Below are 15940 nucleotides of genomic sequence, written 5' to 3'. Positions count from 1 at the left end.
GTGCTATCCGCCATCTTAAGTAACATAAAATAAGCACTTGGTGGGTATACACCGATCCCTTTTTTTTTTTTTTAAATAATTATTATTCACACCTTTATTAAAACAAACATACAATAAAACATCAAAGCATAAATAATATTAACACGCTGGTAGGAGTCCTTGAAGCTCCCAAAAATCTGGTGATTACCAAACATAAAGTGAACATGAAATGTACCAACAATTACTCCCAGCCGTTACCCCACCAGCTCGGGAGCACCATAACCACAAGGGTTCCAATGTTCACTTGAATTTCCTGGGGATCCGACAAACCCTTGCCGAAACTCCCCTCCACCTTTCACCAGATCCAGAACCATATTAAATTCCAAAAGGAGGAAACCATATCCCAATGGATCCCCAGACCATATTTAACCAACTTCAAGGACCCCTCCAACCGCACAAAAACATGTGGGATAAGTGAGGGTGAAAACCATGCAGGTTTACAACCAAGGTATACAACAGGTTAATAATGGAAAATGTCCCATCATAAGGTCCAGAAATAGGCAGAGATGGGCAATGCTGTGTTATATGCTGTAACAATAAATGAGAATCCGCCTGCTCCTTTACAGCAGTTACAGCCTCTAATCACCAGCTGCACATAAATGGTAAGAAATATGTAGGTCTAATATAAGCTGCCTGCAGCCATAGGTGTGTGAGCAGAAAACTGCAAGTTCTGTATCCCAGTCACTCTACTACATACAATTACAATAGATGAGAGACAGGGCTGAAAACTGGGCCCATGATGTGTCCTCCAGAGCAATGTGCAGCCTCACACTAAGAGTGCCCACTCACTGCCCGCCATGTGCTGAGTTATTAGTGCCCACTCACTGCCCGCCATGTGCTGAGTTATTACTGCCCACTCACTGCCCGCCATGTGCTGAGTTATTACTGCCCACTCACTGCCCGCCATGTGCTGAGTTATTACTGCCCACTCACTGCCCGCCATGTGCTGAGTTATTACTGCCCACTCACTGCCCGCCATGTGCTGAGTTATTACTGCCCACTCACTGCCCGCCATGTGCTGAGTTATTACTGCCCACTCACTGCCCGCCATGTGCTGAGTTATTACTGCTCACTCACTGCCCGCCATGTGCTGAGTTATTACTGCCCACTCAAATGTGCTGAGTTACTCCACGATTATTTATTTTACACATGATAAAACATAATCCATTCAGGCCTGTGCTATCCACCATCTTAGGTAATATAAAATAAGCTCTTGGTGGGTATACTCTGATCATGCAATATACGAGAGGGAGGACTAAAGGCAGCAATAGCTACAGAAATCAAGCACTAAGCTGGAAGTCATGTCCAGGTTATATGTACAGCCAGGAAAATGACCTGGAGACACAGGATGTCTATACACAGCATGATCCGTTTACAGCAGAGTGAGGAGTGATATCATGTATACAGACCTGTGGTAGAGGTGAAGTATACAGCACAGGAATAGAGCCTTTACACAGATACCACATATATAGTGAGTAACCTGGTTACACGGGATCTGCACACCCAGCCTCACAGTGTGTAACAGAGATGAGGTCACATACAGATCATCAGACTCCATAACTGGGAAGGGGGGATAATCCGCACCCAGCAGGGTCAGTATACAGTGCACTGACATGAAGTGCAGCCTCTCATCATCATACATATACCATCCCCCGACTACTCCTCTCACCAGTGTCTCTAATACCTGTGACTGCCCAGCTCCACCATAGTAATGGCAGACACTGCATGTGTCCCTGCCCTGTCCTATCATACATAAACCCAGAACTCATGAAGACTCTGTATAATACAGCAGTAATGTGGTAGATCAGAAATGTCTGCAGGGAGGACACACAAAAGCTGCCTCTGCAATAAGTGAGGGAACATGGCCGCTACATGAATGTCTGAGGTAATCTTGACCCCAGATATGATGTAGGAGCTGATACTACCTTAGTACACACTACACAATGTCTGAGGTGAAGGCAGAGTAGTATATGAAACATGTCTGCAGGGAGGTCACACGGAAGATCACAGTCTGTGAGGAAAATGTAGCATGCACATGAGGGACATGGCAGCTACATGAATCGCTGAGGTAATATTGGTCCCATACATAATGTAGGAGCTGATACTACACTAGTACATGATGTCTGAAGTGAGGGAGAGACACAGATTTCCTGCTCTATATAATCCCACCCTCCTCACAGTGACCCCCCAGGCACAGACATACTGGGCTTTTCTCTTCTTAAAGCAACATCCCTCGTGCTTAAAAATCTACACCACTATACCAAAAAAGCTGCAGGAGTAAAGGGCCACCCATCCCCAAGTCATGTCCTCCTCTGCCTATGGCTCCAGTGGTTTCTTTATGTATGGGACCAATATTACCTCAGCGATTCATGTAGCTGCCATGTCCCTCATGTGCATGCTACATTTTCCTCACAGACTGTGATCTTCCGTGTGACCTCCCTGCAGACATGTTTCATATACTACTCTGCAATCACCTCAGACATGGTGTAGTGTGTACTAAGGTAGTATCAGCTCCTACATCATATCTGGGGTCAAGATTACCTCAGAAATTCCTGTAGCCGCCATGTTCCCTCACTTATTGCTGAGGCAGCTTTTGTGTGACCACCCTGCAGACATTTCTGATATCCCACATTACTGCTGTATTATACAGAGTCTTCATGAGTTCTGGGTTTATGTATGATAGGACAGGGCAGGGACACATGCAGTGTCTGCCATTACTATGGTGGAGCTGGGCAGTCACATGTATTAGAGACACTGGTGAGAGGAGCAGTCGGGGGATGGTATATGTATGATGATGGGAGGCTGCACTTCATGTCAGTGCACTGTATACTGACCCTGCTGGGTGCGGATTATCCCCCCTTCCCAGTTATGGAGTCTGATGATCTGTATGTGACCTCATCTCTATTACATACTGTGAGGCTGGGTGTGCAGATCCCGTGTAACCAGGTTACTCACTATATATGTGGTATCTGTGTAAAGGCTCTATTCCTGTGCTGTATACTTCACCTGTACCACAGGTCTGTATACATGATATCACTCCTCGCTCTGCTGTATACGGATCATGCTGGGTATAGACTTCCTGTGTCTCCAGGTCATTTTCCTGGCTGTACATATAATCTGGACTAGAGTTGAGCGACTTTTGGTTTTTTAGGGTCGCGTTTCGTTTCGTGAAACCCGACTTTTCCAAAAGTCGGGTCGAGCAAGATCGGCCGATTATAGGGAAAAGTCGGGGTCGTCCCGAAACACGAAACCCAATGTAAGTCAATGGGGAATAAAAGTCGGCAGTGAGAGGAGGACAGGAAACACACCTACAGTGCCCATTTGAATGCCAAAAGCATCAATTCTTCTTACTTAAGCTTGTCAACCTTAATTAACTTCATAATACAAGTTACGCACTGAAAAATGGGGGTTATTTGGCTAAAGTTGTGGGGGGGAGGGCTGGCTGCAGGTTTTCATGTGCCCTGGGCGAAAGAGCGCCCCTTTAACACATACCACAACTCATCATGCTCCGATATGGCAGAGAAATAGCGGTATAGTACAATGAAAAATACCTCACTTTTTACATCTCATGACGAGGCCCATCTATTTCTCCATACAGAATCATTGGTCCCATATAATGTTTGAAACAGTAAACTGTCGGGATCCCTCAGATTACTCTTTCATCTGAAGGACCGATGTTCTTAGGTGTGAAGCATCATATGTCTCTAATTAAATCAGCTCCGTGGAGAAGAACTACACAGACACCAGCTGTATGGTACAACTCAGGATGCCTCCAAGACGCCTCTGGCTTATCAGTTAGGCTTCCGTCTTTTATAGTAAAGAATGTAAACATTTTACAGACATGCGCAGTACAAATGATTTTACAACTTGTTTTAGACAAAGAAAGTCATTTAGGCGAAAAAGCAGAGGTATTTGACCTTGGTTCACAAGGGAGATGTCTGAGACATCTCCTCGAAGAAAAGATAAGGTTTTAAACAAGAGAATGCAACATAGACAGAACTCAATTTAACTCCTTCAGTTCCTATCATTCCCCCCTTTGACATCTTCATTTTCCACAATCTGGAACACTGGATCCTGCAACAACAGCGGATAGTGGCTCGTTCACCAGGTACTATCCCAGGCCGACGGGTTGCCCAAGGGAGACAGGTCTTCTACCTTCTCCATCCCCCAGATACTGAAGCCACGTCCATCATTGCAAGAGTACGCTCCTTCATGCCAGAAATGAGATGTCAATCTAGGACTGAAAGGAATAATAGTTAAATTCTTGTTGTTTACAGTCAAACTTCCTTATCTATTTCTACATCTTTTCTTGCATACAGAGATACACCAAAAAACAAGTTTCAATAGCACATATATTACGAAGATACAAACAACAATGATTTTGGACAGCAACGGTGGTGTTCAATATATCCAATATATCCCATATTTGGTCATCTAAGTAATCTGTAGCCCTGACTAATTTATCCCACATTTGAGTAATCATAGGATAAATAAAAATAGAGCTGACAATTTTATTAGCCACACTCATCTGCACTATATGTGGTCTCCCAGAGAGGCGAGGTGTATTGTCAGCAGCTCTTTTGTACAACGTGTGTTTAGGTATGCTCTGAGTATTCAACTGGTCATTCGGAATAACAAAGGTAGCTGGAGTCAAACGACCCAGAGTACAAGCACCTTTTACCCCTACTGGCAACCATTTATATGCATTGTCTCCACATACCCAGAACATGTCACTAGGTAGGTCCCATAGGGCTGAATGTTGTAATACCAGTCTATGAACTAAATCTATGAACGCAGATACATTCTGAAGCATACACCAATTTGGAAGTTGTCCTAAAGGGCTACACTACCCTACATCGGGATTTCCACAGGTGGGAGTTCCTTTCTCATATCCAGATGACTCGTTGCAAGGTATATTACCTGAAATATTAATACAAGTTTCATTATTGCCCTGGGGAAATAAATTGGAATACTCCCAGGACGTGTTATGCAACCTTCTTTCTAGCAGTATTGGTTTGAAGGCATCAGTAGAGTGGGAAGTTACATTAAAACTAACTTGTAGGCCATACATTGGAATTTGCCCCAGGTAGGTTAATCGAGTTCTATTCCTGGGTACCCAAGCCCCCCCTTTATATGCCAGATATTGAAGGTATGTATTACTTCCTGAAAGATTACCCTGCCACCAAGGGTATCCTACCCATCCTACAATAGGTATTCCAACAGTTGTGTTCCATAACTTCACATTATTTGTGGCCTTATTAGCAAGTGTATCAGAACAACTGGTCCAGGCAAATAATTCCTCGGGTGGCACAGGAATAACAAGGAACGGAATACTAGTGGCTGATACTGGTGAATGTGTGCAGATCCAGCAAATGATTTGACCAATCATTCAGTAATTTTTCATGATGTTGTATAAACTTATTATTCAAGGACATTGGAGAATTTAGACTATCCCACGCAGCTACCATTATTACAGATAATGCAACAAAACCAAACCAAAACATTATGCACTCTTATGCTTTGTTAACTCCTGTGGCTAGTTTGCAATGCGATGCGTGGATCCAGGTTGGTCGTCCTTCCAACTTAACAGAAGTAGGCGTTGTCAGGAGTACTTGGTAAGGTCCTTGATATCGGGGTTCAAGGGTCTTTCTGGAGTGTTTCTTGACATATACGTAATCACCAGGTTGTAGACAGTGAGTTCCTTCCACACTATCTGGATCTGGAATGGAAGAGAAAACTAGAGAATGCATTTGAGTTAAATGCTTTTGCAACTGGATTACATAACTTGTCAAATTATCCACATTGAGTGTTAAGACCTGTGGGTAGTACAACCCTGTGTTCGGTGGTCTTCCAAACAGTATCTCGAAGGGTGACAGTTTAGTTTTCCCCGTGGGTGTGTACCTTACTGAGAATAATGCTAATGGGAGACACTCTGGCCATGGTCTATGGGTTTGTTCCATGGTTTTCTGTATTTTCAATTTCAGTGTCCCGTTCATTCTCTCTACCTTCCCTGAACTCTGTGGGTGGTAGGGTGTATGAAATGCCTGTTCTACACCTATCATTTGCATTACATTTTGCATTACCTCAGCAGTAAAGTGTGTACCTCTGTCTGATTCAATTGTTTCAGGGACACCGAATCGTGGTACTAGTTCCATCACCAGTTTCTTTGCAGTGGCTCGAGCTGTAGCCGTTTTCACCGGGTAGGCCTCTGGCCATCCAGAGAAGAGATCTACACATACTAGGATATTTGCATACACTCCTACCTTGGTAGCTGTATGTCGTCAATCTGCCGTCTCTGAAACGGGTAGAGAGGCCTAGGTGTCGCTTTCTTAGGGACTTTTACTGTTTTACCTGGGTTGTGCTGTGCACAGATGAGGCATGATTGTACAAGTTTCGCGGCTGCGCAACTGAAGCCAGGAGCGATCCAGAAGGCATCTACCATGGCACACATGTGACTTTTTGAGGTGTGATTGGGGCCATGTGCTGCTTGCGCCATGATTGGGAACAGGGACTTTGGTGGGCACATTTTATCCTTATTCTCCCATACTCCATTTGAGTTCAGCTCAGCTCCCAGTCTCCCTCGGTGTACCTTCTCTGTTTGGGCAGCCTTTTGCTGGAGGGATTTCAGGACATCTAGACCCAATGTGGCTGGAATACGCTGACTCCCCGCCACCGTCCACTGCTCTCTCTAGGCCGCCTTGTGCTATTTTAGCAGCCTCGTTCGCCCTTCTATTGCCCTCTACCTCCACGGAGTCACCTTTGTGTGTGCTTTTACCTTGACAATGCCAACCTGGACTGGTAACATCAATGCCTCCATCAATTGTTTCACCAGCTCTGCATTTTTAATGGGCTTCGAATCTGTGAAAATATTAGCGACTTTACCTGCAGCGGCTCTACACGCCTCAGTGAGTGCCTTCAACTCTGCCTCCTGCGCCGACATGTGAGGAGAGAGTGGTTCCGCTCGGATTACCTCATGTGAGGATACTACTGCATATCCAGTGTAGAATCGTCCATCCTGGTGGTATCTGGGGCCATCTACAAAAAAGAAACTCAAAGTCTGCATTAGGAACAGGTTTTTCATGAATGTGTGCAAACCCCACTGTCTCCTGACTCATCAGTTCTATGCAGACATGTTCATGCGTCATGTCACAGTATCCTTCCTCACTTGCCAATACGGTCACCAATTCCCCCTTTTCTGAATCCACAGGCAGGAGGGTGGCTGGATTCAGAACGTTACATCTTTTGAGGAGTGACATACTCAGGAATTAGTAGAGCACACTCAAGTCGGAGCTGTCTGGCCATAGACAGATGTTTTGGTTGAACTTGTAGGAGTATGGCATGGATGTCATGTGGGGAATAGATTGTCAAAAGAAACGTCAGTGTCATCTCACATGCCTTCCCTATTACGTCTCCACTTTTTTCCTTGTGCTCCAGCATACATGACAGGTCGTTTTATTGTCCTTGTTTGCTCAATTTCTTTAGCTACCTTAAGGAGGTCTTTCGGATCTACATGTCTCCATTCAGGTCTGGCTGTCTGTACTGCGTCTCGTAAGTCTTTGTTCATACCGTCAATGAACGCATCCACCAGTATTCTAACATCAAGTGGGTTTATGCAAATGTACCCCATGTCTGCCCATTTCAGCTGTAACCGTCCAAGGTATATCTCTACTCTCTCTCCTCTTTGCTGTGTCACATTAGTCAGGAGTACAGACTGCTCTGATTGTTCCACTGCAGCCCATTGTCTTAGTGACTCACAGTACGTCTCCCCAGATCGTGCAGATTTATCATCCATGCCCCAAGCCTGATTCTTTGTCACATCTGTGTGTCTTAATTATATGATCTAGTGCGTCACCTGCCTTTAAACTCATCAACCTCTCTAGGTCTGCCCAGGTACACTTATATGTCTGCTGTACTTCCTTTATGTGTCTGTAAAACGGGAATGGTTGGTCTTCAGGGGCAGGCAGCTGCTTCAGCAAAGCTAGCTGGTCAGAGGGGCTCCAGGGATAATACACCTGTATCTTTCTTATTCTAGTCACACTTCTAGGTCCTGATGGGGTTGGCCGTCTGATGTCTACTGTCAGCTTACTCCTCAAGGGCCAATGTCCCACTACCCACTATCCACACTATTATGTCAGCTTCTTATGATCTTGTCTGGATAGGATTTAGTGCAATTCTCTTAGGTCAGTAGCACAGGTCACACAAGTAGCTATTCAGTCTGGGTTTGTCTGAGTCTGACCACAGTGTTTACAAGTCCATCTGTTTTGTCTGGGTCTCTGGTTACACTTTGTCAATCAAACATTCATAATACACCTTCCACACTGCTGCACATTCTCAAGCATCATTTATTCACGTGCTATTTTCTTCCCTTGTCTGTGCCTTTTTGTACATCCAAACATTCACACTCTGGTATTTTTGCCTTTTTCAATATTTGTCCCACTTGTTTTACTGCTTCCTTCCTTCTCTGTCTCTTGTAATTTGACACAATTTGCTATACAAATCAATCACACAACTAGAAGCAGGTTCAAACACATTAATGACCAAGCAATCACTTACAATGACCAAACAATCACTTACAATTCCCTTCTAAATTAGGCACCATATCTTACTTTTAACTTCCAATCTTCAATTAAGTACTGTTGCTTTAAAATGCACAAATCTTTCAGCGCGTACCTTACGGATAGAATTACAGAGAATTTTGAGCACAACTCACACTCAGCAGAGATAAGAGCGAAGGGAGAAGAAAAACTACGCAGCGGTATCATTCCCCCCTCCCATCAGAATGCAGCGTCGTCCTTCACAGAATTCTGTAGTTCTTTAGACTTATCAAAATCAATTTCTACAAAGAAACTCAAAATCACGGGATTTCACTGTAAGGGCAGATAACTGTATAATGAGATTAACCATGTCTTGCCCTTTTTCTGGCCAAATGCATTCAGGAAACTTTACAATGTAATGCCACATATAACACGAACTATATCATTACTCAATTCATTCAGTCTCAGATGTAGATTTGAAATATCTATAACGCATCTGTCCGGGATTCCACCACAACTAGAAAGGTCACAAATCTCTTGACACAAAAATGATGTGTGATGATTCATTCATACGTGCTCATTCACTGATTTTTTTTTTTTTTTTTTTTTTACTCAATTACTCATCTCTCATCTTATTCAGAGGTTCTCATAGACATATATACAAGGATTCACACATCCTGACTATCTTGCACTTTGGATTTGATTAATACTTTTTCCAGGTTCTTTGCTGCACTACTTCCATATCTATCCTCAATTATATCACATAACCGATTTCCTTCTTCAGGTATCTTTCCCTGACTGTTCCCCATCTTATCTTTTATTCTTATCCTGTCTCTCTTGTTGTCTTCCTGTTAGTCCCCTGCCTTAGGTGGTGTATTGGGTAAGCTCAAGACTAGGCTCTACTATACCTCGTTACCTTCTTCCTAAGGTGCTAACAGGCTAAATGGAGTGTCTGTTCCTCGGTGTACTACGTGTTTCGTGTACTTATATGCTATGTAGCATCCGAACAGAAATACTCCCACAACACACAGGATTGTAAATAAAGTATCCATCTACTGGGGTTCTTCAGTCATATCCTGTCACAGGCTCATTTCACGGTCCTGTGCTCATTCGGTCACACTCTTATCTGTCACAAGGTTTATTCGTAAAGGGTGTTGATTTAAGCTTAGGCGGTGACCTCCCCGAAAGGACGCTGTCACATGACCCAGTTAGGCAATATCACCACTCTTTGAACGAATACCTACTGTGCAGCTTATTTGTCTACTTTTCACAGTCCTTCAAATCAAGGCAGTCACTCAACAACCTCCTCTATTTCTAGTGCGGAATCGTCTATTGTGAAAAACTTGTCCGTCCGGGCTGCGCAGTATGAACTGTTCACCCAGCCTTATATTCCATAATGTCAGACCTCTCCCATTTTGATTTGCATCAGCTCTTTTTCTAAAAATAGCTGTGCACAGACAGAACCTACAGTAACCTCTCATTCGAGCAGAAATTACATATGCGTGTCACACCCGATTTCCTCAGAGTTCTTATATGGACCTGATTTTACGGCCCCCTCCTCTACTAGATTCCCCTTTATACGGACCTTAGTTATAATGATAGATTATGAAGAGCAGAGAAGAGAAAAATTGATCTCTTACCTGGCCAGGTGTTTAGGTCTGCTGTTCACAATTTCATCAGTAACTGGTGTGGTCTGTAGATCGGGTAGTCTTGGAGAGGTGCCTATATCAGGTCCCTGTTTCGGGCGCCAGGAAACTGTCGGGATCCCTCAGATTACTCTTTCATCTGAAGGACCGATGTTCTTAGGTGTGAAGCATCATATGTCTCTAATTAAATCAGCTCCGTGGAGAAGAACTACACAGACACCAGCTGTATGGTACAACTCAGGATGCCTCCAAGACGCCTCTGGCTTATCAGTTAGGCTTCCGTCTTTTATAGTAAAGAATGTAAACATTTTACAGACATGCGCAGTACAAATGATTTTACAACTTGTTTTAGACAAAGAAAGTCATTTAGGCGAAAAAGCAGAGGTATTTGACCTTGGTTCACAAGGGAGATGTCTGAGACATCTCCTCGAAGAAAAGATAAGGTTTTAAACAAGAGAATGCAACATAGACAGAACTCAATTTAACTCCTTCAGTTCCTATCAATATGATGAGCTCCACATAATGCTACAGTATATGTTGGTCCCCATGGATGAAGCTCCACTGTCTTATGGGCCCAAATAATGCTCCAAACATAATGGGCCCCATTTCTAATGCTCTAGTGTATAATGGGCCCTGTAAATGCTGCTCCAGTGTCTGATGTCCACCTTTGGAATGTTCCAGTGTATGGTGGGCCCCATCTATCATTCTCCAGAGTATAGTGCTCCCCAAAAATTGCTGTCCCAACATTGAAAACAATCAAATAAGTCTCCTCGCTAGGGAATCCCTGTACTTGTCTGGATTCCTCGTCGTCCCCATCTTCCATCTCACTGCACAGTATTTCAACTTTGCAAGTGCTGTGATCCTGGGCAAGCAGGGGGGGCCCACTCGTTGGCGACGGCACTGGCACAGGGCCCCTGATAGTACGGTGGTGTGTCTGATGGCGGGTGGGCCGAACCTGCACTTTCATCTGCAGCTTCCTCTTTGTCACCGTGTAAGATGGAACTGTATATGGGAAGGGTAACCTGAGTTTCATCAGGGTCAGATTCAGGTCGTGTAGCGTGCGAGGGGAATGTAGTGGTCTGGGTCAATGTACCAGCAGATTCATCGAGCAGTGGCTGGGCATCAGTGCACTTGTGTCGCCCCCAGGAGTACGGTCGCCACAGTGGCATTACCTTCTTCCTAGGGAGTGTGATGTCATGCTTGGGAGCAACGAAGGATCTCTCTAGCAGGTTAACTGATTGGGCGGCGTTATTCCCACGAGTCATGACCCTCCAAACAGCGTTCATGAAGGCAAAGTGTTTGTTTTACGTGGGCAGTATGGTTGCAAAGCTGAACCTTAAAGGAATGTCCAGAAGGGCACCACCAGGAGTGGAGCCTACGGTTAAATTCGACTCCACCTGGGAAACCTCAACCATGCCAGCTACAGAACAGATGCACACATTGCAAGCTTAATTCCGTTAACGAACGAGACTCCGTCATGCCCCGCGGTCCGAGTCCGGCTTACTAGAGGGACACGTGAGGCTCTGGCACATGAGATTGGCCAATAACTGGTGTGTCATGCCCTTACATGTCCGTGGCTGCATGTGCGCTACTCTGAAAAGGCCAGCGTTTGTCGCTTACAGGTGCAGATAGCCCGCTGAACAACGTTAGTGATGGGGATCACTGATTACAATTATTACCCGCGAACAATGATTTCCCAGTAAGTGCAGGTCAACCGCAGTTCCGGAATTAGGCCTAACCGTCATTCCTTAAAAAATGAAAAACTTGCGTGTGCAAACCACAGGTGCTGTAGCTTGCTTAACAGCTCGCCAGCCGTTCTCACGCCCAGTATGGATTACACGTGATTGCACAAAGGTGAGAAAGGGTACCGTATCCCCAGATAACATGTATGGATAGCGTACACATTCAAAATATATGTCTATACATCAGGAGGCAGGCTCAGACGGTGTTAGGCCCAGTATGGATTGCACGTGATTGCACAAAGGTTAGAAAGGGTACCGTATCCCCGGATAACATGTATGGATAGCGTACACATTCAAAATATATGTCTCAGGAGGCAGGCTCAGACGGTGTTAGGCCCAGTATGGATTGCACGTGATTGCACATAGGTTAGAAAGGGTACCGTATCCCCGGATAACATGTATGGATAGCGTACACATTCAAAATATATGCCTCAGGAGGCAGGCTCAGACGGTGTCAGGCCCAGTATGGATTGCACGTGATTGCACAAAGGTTAGAAAGGGTACCGTATCCCCGGATAACATGTATGGATAGCGTACACATTCAAAATATATGTCTCAGGAGGCAGGCTCAGACGGTGTTAGGCCCAGTATGGATTGCACGTGATTGCACAAAGGTTAGAAAGGGTACCGTATCCCCGGATAACATGTATGGATAGCGTACACATTCAAAATATATGTCTCAGGAGGCAGGCTCAGACGGTGTTAGGCCCAGTATGGATTGCACGTGATTGCACAAAGGTTAGAAAGGGTACCGTTTCCCCGGATAACATGTATGGATAGCGTACACATTCAAAATATATGTCTCAGGAGGCAGGCTCAGACGGTGTTAGGCCCAGTATGGATTGCACGTGATTGCACAAAGGTTAGAAAGGGTACCGTTTCCCCGGATAACATGTATGGATAGCGTACACATTCAAAATATATGTCTATACATCAGGAGGCAGGCTCAGACGGTGTCAGGCACAGTATGGATTTGACGGCCCAGACTACACAGCGGAGCAGCAGGGAGAGGTAAAGATTGCAAATGCTGGGGCCCTGCCCAAGCAAGGGGGGCCCACTCGTGGGCATCGGTACTGGCACTGGGCCCCTCATAGTACGGCGGTGTGTCTGACGGCGGGTGTGCACCACCACCGTCAGAGACACTTGATTGCACTATGAGGGACCCTGTGCCAGTGCCCGCGCCCAAGAGTCGGCCTACCCACCTGTCCAGGGCAACGGCACTCGCACGGTGTCGTGCGCTAGGTGGTGACCCCGGCGATGGGGGGGAGGCAGCACAGTTAGGGAGTTTTAGAAAGTGGCATATGTTGATGTTGGACATTCAGCTGATGCAAAAGGTGAAATAGGTCAAGTCCCAGGAAGAGGTGGACCAAAGCAAGCCATTTTTCTGTCACCCTATGTGTCATCAGAGGAAGGTGGGACAAAATCCTTGGAAACCCATGCGTGGTTCATTTTAATGAAGGTTAGATCATCCACATTTTGGGTTGACAGACGGGTCCTTTTTTCTGTCAGGATTGATCCAGCTGCACTGAAGACTCTTTCCGATAGCACACTTGCAGCTGGGCAAGCGAGCTCCTGTAAGGCATATTGTGCCAATTCAGGCCAGGTGTCCAGTTTAGCGGCCCAATAGTCAAAGGGGAATGACCTGTGTGGGAGAACATCGATATGGGAGGAAAAGTAGTTTGTAACCATAGTTGACAACTGCTGTCTCCTGTCACTTTCCATCGATGCAGTATTACCAGTTGTGTGAGCGGTACTTGAAAAATCAGTCCACAACATTGTCATGAAACCCCTGTCTCCAACGCCACTTCTGCTGTGTGCACCACGAACACCTCTGCCAAGCTGCCCCCGGCCCGTACGGCTCATGTGAGAACCATCACCGCTGCTGTGTGCTGGGAATGCCTCAAGCAACCGATTTACCAGAGTTGCTTGTTTATTAGCCAATATTAGGTCAAGGTTCTCCTGTGGCATGATGTTTTGTAATTTGCCTTTATAGCGTGGATCCAGGATGCTGGCTAACCAGTAGTCGTCATCGTTCATCATTTTGGCAATGCGTGGGTCCCTTTTTAGGATCTGCAAGGCATAATCTGACATGTGGGCCAATGTTCCCGGTGTCAATGATGCACTGCGAGTGCTGGTTGGAGGAGCACTTTCTGGCAAATCCACATCCCTCCAGTCACGCACAAACCCTGTACCAGACCTTGCCACGCCAACATTTTCACTTGCCCCACGAGATGCATCCTCCTCCCCTAAGTAATCATCCCCATCATCCTCCTCCTCCTCCTCTTCTTCCTCCACCTCGTCCAGGAGAGGTCCCTGAGCAGACAATGGCTGAATGTCATCAAGGATTCCCTCCTCCTCTTCCTCCTCATCAACATTGGCTGCAGACGCCTGCTCCTTAAGGTGCGTCAAAGTTTGCATGAGCAGACGCATAAGTGGGATGCTCATGCTTAGGATGGCGTCGTCTGCGCTTACCAGCCGTGTGCATTCCTCAAAACACTGAAGGACTTTACAGAGGTCTTTCAGCTTCGACCACTGCACACCTGTCAACTCCATGTCTGCTCTCAAAGTGCCTGGCCGTGTATCCTCCCACAAATGCATTATGGCCTGCCTCTGCTTGCACAGCCGCTCCACCATGTGCAGGGTGGAGTTCCACCTTGTTGCAATGTCGATAATGAGGCGGTGGTTGGGAAGGTGGAGCAATCGCTGCAGCTTCTGCATACGAACGGAGTGTACAGGCGACCGGCGGATGTGCGCGCACAGTCTTCGCACCTTCTGGAGCAGGGCTGTTAACTCTGGATAATTTTTGAGGAAGCACTGCACCACCAGGTTCAAGGTGTGAGCCAAGCAAGGTATATGGCTGAGTTTTGAAAGGGCTATGGCTGCCACAAAATTACGGCCATTATCACTAACTACCTTGCCTGCCTCAAGATGTACACTGCCCAGCCATGACTCAGTTTGTCGCTTCAAGTACTCGGCCAGCACCTCGGCGGTGTGTCTGTTGCCCAAACACATCATCTGCAACACAGCCTGCTGACGCTTTCCACTAGCTGCTCGATAGGGGGACACATCGTGTGCAACAGTGGCAGCTGCAGATGGAGTGCTCGTACGACTGCGCTCTGTGGACGAGCTTTCTCTTCTGGAGGAGGAGGGTCGAACGCCTACAGCCGTTTCCTATACCGTGGGCTAGGCAGCACTGTCCCACCACCGCTGTCCCCTGTGGACCCTGCATCCACCACATTAACCCAGTGCGCAGTGATGGACACGTAACCGCCCTGGCCATGCCGACTGGACCATGCATCAGTTGTGAGGTGCACCTTTCCGCTCACTGACTGTTTGAGTGCATGGACAATGCGGTCTTTCACATGATGGTGGAGGGCTGGGATGGCTTTGCGAGAGAAGAAGTGGCGACTGGGTAGGTCATAGCGTGGTACTGCATAGGCCATGAGTTCGCGGAAAGCTGTGCTTTCCACCAACCGAAAGGGCATCATCTCAAACGAGATTAGTTTGGCAATGTGGGCGTTCAAACCCAGTGTACACGGATGAGAGACTGAGTACTTTCTTGACCTACTCATAGTGTCTGGGAGGGTGAGCTGGACTTGAGAGCTGCATATGGTGGAAGTAGCGGTGGACAGGGCGGACTGAGAGAGGGTTGATGATGGTGATGGAGTTGGTGTTCTTTCTGATGGCCTAGAATCAGTCTTTCGTTGATATAACAGTGGGATTCCCTGACTGCTGTGGCCTTGCAACGACACCTCAACATTTGCTGCTGTGCTAACCGGTGGGCTTACAGTGGGGGAAACAATGTAGCGTTGCTGACTACCTTCGTTGTGATCAGTTGCACATGTGGCACTTGAGGTTTGGTGTTGTGTCCACGCTTGCAAGTGCATGCTGGTTAAATGTCTAAGCATGCAACTGGTATTCAAATTTTTCAGATTTTTCCCTCGGCTAAAGGTCTTTGCGCACTTCTTACAGATAACCT

General features: G+C 46.2%; 1 long non-coding RNA gene across 1 annotated transcript; it reads right to left on the bottom strand.

Moving 5' to 3' along the window:
- Positions 1–3789: 3789 nt before the first annotated feature.
- Positions 3790–9781, bottom strand: LOC141095720 (uncharacterized). Its single transcript, XR_012233461.1, has 2 exons — positions 5551–9781; positions 3790–4959 (listed from the first exon to the last, which is right to left on the bottom strand). It is a non-coding gene; the product is annotated as an uncharacterized lncRNA (long non-coding RNA).
- Positions 9782–15940: the final 6159 nt, after the last annotated feature.

The sequence above is a fragment of the Dendrobates tinctorius genome, unplaced genomic scaffold, assembly GCF_039654945.1.
Source record: "Dendrobates tinctorius isolate UK_male_01 unplaced genomic scaffold, ASM3965494v1 ptg000070l, whole genome shotgun sequence".
Lineage (NCBI taxonomy): Eukaryota > Metazoa > Chordata > Amphibia > Anura > Dendrobatidae > Dendrobates > Dendrobates tinctorius.
The sequence above is the reverse complement of the archived record's forward strand: the minus strand, read 5'-3'. Positions and strand labels throughout refer to the sequence as shown.